Below are 6,306 nucleotides of genomic sequence, written 5' to 3'. Positions count from 1 at the left end.
TAATAACCATATCATCGGTGCATAGGTGCATAAATTACATAGTTAACCAACACTAGTCTTTGTGGGAACGAACTAGAAAATATTCCATATTACTTGCGAACGCGTATACTTGCGTGAATTATTAGCGCGTGTTTAGCCCTAACAAGTTTTTGGCGCCGCTGCCGGGGACTGCAGTATTAACTTTTAGTTTATGTGTTTATCATCAGTGATCGTTAAAGTTCATTGAATCGGACATTGTTACTTACATACTTTTTTTCTTGTTATATTTCAAGTAATCTAGCGATCGTTTATGCAAACGCGTTCACGAGTTCGTAGGAGAATTCTGGAAAAAGACGAGGAAAAAGTTGTAGTAGATCGTAGGGAAGATTTTGAGGACGAAGAGAAAGTAATTGAAGAAGAGAAAATCGAAGAACCACCTTTATTAGAGATGGAGGATTAAGCAGATAATTCTAAGGCTTTAATGGACTTTTCTAAGCCTAAGATCAATGACATTCAGTCAAGCATTATCAGGCCAGCCATCAAGGCTAACACTTTTGAGATCAAGTCGAGCATGATTCTGATAATACTGATCTCCGTTCAGTTTGGGCCTTTGGGGGTAATCCTACTAAAGACCCAAACATGCACATCAGGGATTTCATCGAGATTTGTGACACTTTCAAGTTCAACGATGTGTCTGAAGATGCCATTAAGCTGCGACTATTCCCATTCTCTTTGAGGGACAAAGCGAAGTGTTGGTTACATTCTCTACCACCGGGGTCTATCACCAAATGGGAGGATCTTGCTCAAACGTTTCTCACTAAATTCTTTTCTATGGCGAAGACTGCTGTAATCAGGAATGCTCTTACTCAGTTTGCTCAGCAAACTGGTGAATCTCTGTGTGAGGCTTGGGATCGATACAAGGAGATGCTAAGGAAGTGCCCACACCACGGCATGCCTGATTGGATGATTATAAACTGTTTCTACAATGGTCTAGGTGCACATTCTAGACCTATGCTTGATGCAGCATCTGGTGGAGCCTTATTGGCTAAAAGCTAAATGAAGCTTATGAGTTGATTGAGCTAATGGCAGCCAATGAATACCAGAATCCTACGCAAAGAATGTTGTAAGGAAGGGTAGCAGGAATTCTGGAAGTGGATCAAGCTACTGCTATAGCTGCTCAACTACATGCTTTGACGATGAAAGTGGACTCTTTGGCTAATTATGGAGTTAATTACTAGTGTTTGTGAACTTTGTGCGGGAGCACATGAAACTGAGCAGTGTGCTATTTCTAGCGAATTAGCTCAATTTGTGAGCAACTTTCAAAGATCACAGCTGGAGCAACAATCAGAATACGGTACAACAATCTTATCAACCATATACAGCAAGGCAATATAAACCTCCTGGTTTTCAGCAACCACAATATGCCTCGAAGCAACAACTTCAACTTTAGCAGTTACCTCAAACTAATGAAAAATATGAATTGGAGGAGTTGAGACTCATGCGCAAGAGCCAAGCTGTCTCTATCAAGACCTTGGAGAATCAAATTGGGAAAATTGCAAATGCATTGCTAAACCACCAACCTGGCACGCTTCCAAGCGATACTGAAGTGCCAGGCAAGAAGTGTAATAACCCCAATTTTTGGAATTTTTGAAACCCTTATGAATAGTGATTTTGCTGATTATGCTGAATAAGAAAACTTTTCATGCCACACTATGTAGGGGTTCTGTTATTGATATTCTGAGATTTTATTAGTACTCTATATGGTATATAAGTGTATGTAAAGATCGTCAGAATCCAATTCCGAACACTTTGATTTTTTCCAGAAATCCACCATATACAGAAAGAAGTGAGTATAAGGTAACATGATAAATAGGATTTAAATTCAAGGATTTTAAGAGGGGATCATAAAAAGGAATATAAAATATTGAGGAAGGTTTAGGGGAACCCAAGTGATAAGATCCCGGATATGATTCCTCAAACGATAAACGAGAACAAAAGTTAAGCGAACCGTATAACAGATCAGCGGTCATTAGGCAAGCAATTAGAAGTTAATCAAGGAGGTTAGGGATGATGATGTCATCAAACCAATAAGAAGAAGACAAGTGTAACAAGATGACCTAAGCTTGATGACCTAAGCATGACAAGTGGGAAGGATTGGTTGGTTGATTGTGAGCCACACATTTTTCACCATGGTAAAAATTTAATTTAATTCCAAGACAAAAGGAAGCAACCAACCAACAAATATCATAACACAAATACAAATTGAAAGTTGACTTTCCCATTTCAAGAAGAAAGCTCTCGGCTAAAACAAACCCAGCAACTTCAAACTGCCATATCTCCTTCAATACTCACTCAAATACTGTGTTCTATAGCTCGTTGGAAAGGTATTGAGATGGCCTAAAACTCTTGTTCACAAGTGTCTTCCAAATAAGCATGTTAAGACCCTCATTTTTACAGTTCTTTAAATAGGACTTTTAGAAACTTCAAAGCCTAACTTTGTGTTCTTGATTTCTTTGGAAAGATCAAGCTTGTAGGAGGCTCCATAAGGCTTCCTAGTAACTTTTCACCCTCCAAGAAAGGTATAAATCTTCACACCCTTTAGTAATAAGTTTGAATGTTGAAGTTTGGAGATGGTTTGGATGGATGTGTAGTAATTTGAATGATAAGCATGATTCGAGCTTAATTGTTAAGTAGTTTAGTTGAATTTGGAGATGTTATAATATATGATTGGATTGAGATCCTTAAGCTTATTATGACTGAAATCAGTAGCATTGATGTGTATCTTGAGTTGTTGTTGATTGGTAGTTGGATTGATATGATTTGGAATGGTAAAAAATTTGGAAATCGCGTAAACATAGCCGTCGTAATGTCCAATTTACTTTAGACTGCTTTTGTTCATAACATTAGGACCCGAGAACTCCCTGCTAGGTTTTGACCATTGCCATTTTTAGATAGTTCATATTACGAGCTTCGTTTTGATATATGGTTCGTTTGATTCCGATGTACGGTTTAGGAGAAACGATCGTTTTAAGTAACGACATTTTGCGAATGAAACATTACCCCTCGCCTTACTTTGAAACATAGGTTAAAGACCTTAAAAGACTAATTGGAGTATGAAACATTTATGTAAAGTGTAATAGGTAGTTGGTAAGACACTCGCGAAGGAATCTCCTTAAAACTCGTAATAGTTAATTTATTAAAAATGATGGAGCCGAGGGTACTCGAGCGACTTAAGAGAATCAGTAAGCGCAAAATGAGCGTTAGAGTCTAATTTGGTTAAAGTATAGATTTTCAAGTGACTTCGGTTTAATTCCAACTTATATGTTGTTTATAGGTTACCAGACTCGTCCCGAGCCATTTGTAACCCCCAGTCGCTCAGGCAAGTTTTCTACCCGTTATACTGTTTTTGTGATGTATATGTGTATATGCATGATCTTGTGATAAATGCATATTTGTTATTAGCAAATTCTTGCGATATATTGTAGCATGTGATATGGTATATATGCATGCCTGTTTCGTATTCTTGATTTATATATCTGTTGGTTCAAATGCTTATTCGTTGCATAATACCTATGCTAGAGATAAGCGGTATTTGCGTATACCCTTAGTATAGGGGATCAAAAGGTGAACTTTTTCTAAAACCGGGAGGAGAGGCTCCCGAGTATAATATATTTATATATATATATATATATTGATATAGTTTTTAAAACTATTAATCGAATAAGGTTTATTCGATAACTTTATTTTATTTAATGAATATTATTACGAATATTCATTCGAGGGCTTATGACTTTTTTATTTTATTTAATGAATATTATTACGAATATTCATTCGAGGGCTTATGACTTCTTTATTTTATTAAATGAATATTATTTTGAATATTCATTCGAGGGTTTATGACTCCTTTATTTTATTTAATGAATATTATTACGAATATTCATTCGAGGGCTTATGACTTCTTTATTTTATTAAATGAATATTATTTTGAATATTCATTCGAGGGCTTATGACTTCTTTATTTTATTAAATGAATATTATTTTGAATATTCATTCGAGGGCTTATGACTTCTTTATTTTATTAAATGAATATTATTTTGAATATTCATTCGAGGACTTATGACTCCTTTTATTTTATTATTTGAATATTATTTGAATATTCATTCGAGGGCTTATGACTCCTTTATATTATTTATTGAATATTATTTGAATATTTATTCGAGGGCTTATGACTCAGTTTATATTATTTAATGAATATTATTTGAATATTCATTTGAGGATCTATGACTCCGATTATTTGCTGAGATATATTCTTTATTTTATTAAAGAATAAGGTGTCGATAATCAAACTTATCTTTGATTATTCAAATAAAGATAGTACTTTCGTATAAGTATATCTTTGGTTATTTAATACTCATTTCAAGTATAAGTTTTAAAACTTCTACTTCAATTATGTTTATAAAGATTATTCTTTATGGGAATATTATTTAAATAATAATATTCAGATATTTTCTAATATATTGGGACTGATTTATTTCATTAAATCAGCATTACTCAAAACACTCTTTAAAGTGTTTTCGAGTCTTCAAAATGATTTTTAAAAGTTAGAGCGGATCCCAAAACTCATTTTTATATTTAAGATCTTCCTTTTAAAGGAGATTTAAATACTCGTTCAAAACTTGAGGGATCCGGCTTAGTGGTGTATTTTACATTCGCAACGAGGTTGTTGTTTTGAGAAAACATCTTGATTACTTGCCCATCGTTCGGGAAGTAAGTTCATCTATTTGAGTCGGCATAAGCAACATGGGCTCAGTGGGCATCCATCAAAGTGTAAGTGGCTCAGTGGGAGTCCATCAAATGCGTAAGTGGCTGAGTGGCAGTTCAGCATAAGGTCCTATTGCGGCCAGGGTGATGACCAGTGGGGAATTCATCCATCTACTAGTAGAAAAGGTTACTTATTGGTATCTTTTCCTGATCAGCAAGATATCAGGTTTATGCCAAGGTTTTCTCCTTTCCAAATTCATTGGATATTGCAACTCTGTTTATAATTTTCATAACAGAGGTTTTCAAGGAGTGTATGAAATATATATATATATATATATATAGGTGTATATATATATATCGGGATTTAATGAAGTATCTCGTAACTTCATTATTTATAATGATATTCAAAGATTGAATCTATTCAAATCTTGTCTTGTAGTCTCATCTATGTGATGAACTTTTGAACTGATTATAACTTGAACGGTGGTAGTTCAAGTAATATTTGGAAAAGATATAAGTATATTGGGGTATCTTGTGACTTCATATTTTCAACTTATATTTAGTTAATGATTATCTTATGCATATCAAAGATTTTCAGAAAAACGTTGAGACAATGGTAGATATATGAGATCACCTTGCAACGATATTTTTATACAGTTATAAACTGGAATTCTGTGTATGTTATGCATGGAAGAGGACTTCCAAGATTTTGAAAAGTATATATGTATATATACTGAATATTTTGCGACTTCATCGCATTAAGATATCAAACTTGGTTCATTTCTTTTGACCAAGACTTTCATGAGTACTATGAGAAGGCTCATATATTATTAATCATTATACATATTATTTCGGTGGGCTTGCTGCTCACCCTTGCTTTCTTCTTTCATCACACAACAACAGATAGAAAAGATGAATAGGACCAAGCTCCCGATTCGCAAGCGGTTAGAAAATGTTCCGCAGTCTTCTGGAAGCGTTGATGCCACCGTAGCTGAGGTAGGAGCTACCAATAGGCTAGGTTTTCAACTATTGATGAACCAGACTTATGTATAATATGAATTGTAATAATGGCAAGGAATATGTAAATTTATTCAGAACCTTTTTAAGGTGTAACGGTTTATAATTGTGGAATATAAGGACTTGTGTTATTTTTGAGTGTTCATCTCTGAGACTATAACTTGTGGTGTGTGTGTTTATTGTGGGGTCACAGTACAGAGTAGTTGATTATTTATTAAGATTGGGTGTTATTAAGGGAAATGGAACTCGTGATAACCCGGATCCCCGACCCCGGATTTGGGGGTGTTACAGAAGTGGTATCAGAGCTAAGCGTTATAAACCTCAGAGATGATGTGACGTTAAGATAATAAGTTCACTAAGATAATAAGAACTCTTGCCAAGTTCCTAGTCGGGCTACCTAACGTAGTACTGACAGTTAAAACCCTTATGGGAACCCTTATAAATATCGTGATAGAAGCGTAGTTCGTTATCGTATATGGTAGCGGGACTCCGAACCCTGAGATTGAGGAGCAACAACGCGATGCTGTTATATTACTTATTGGAGATCAG

General features: G+C 35.0%; 1 non-coding gene across 1 annotated transcript; it reads right to left on the bottom strand.

Moving 5' to 3' along the window:
- Positions 1–825: 825 nt before the first annotated feature.
- LOC141699223 (small nucleolar RNA R71) lies at positions 826–932 on the bottom strand. Its single transcript, XR_012565700.1, has one exon. It is a non-coding gene; the product is annotated as a small nucleolar RNA R71 (small nucleolar RNA).
- Positions 933–6,306: the final 5,374 nt, after the last annotated feature.

The sequence above is a fragment of the Apium graveolens genome, chromosome 11 (genome assembly GCF_009905375.1).
Source record: "Apium graveolens cultivar Ventura chromosome 11, ASM990537v1, whole genome shotgun sequence".
Classification (NCBI taxonomy): domain Eukaryota; kingdom Viridiplantae; phylum Streptophyta; class Magnoliopsida; order Apiales; family Apiaceae; genus Apium; species Apium graveolens.
Note: the sequence above shows the minus strand (reverse complement) of the source record. Positions and strands in the feature narration are given on the sequence as shown.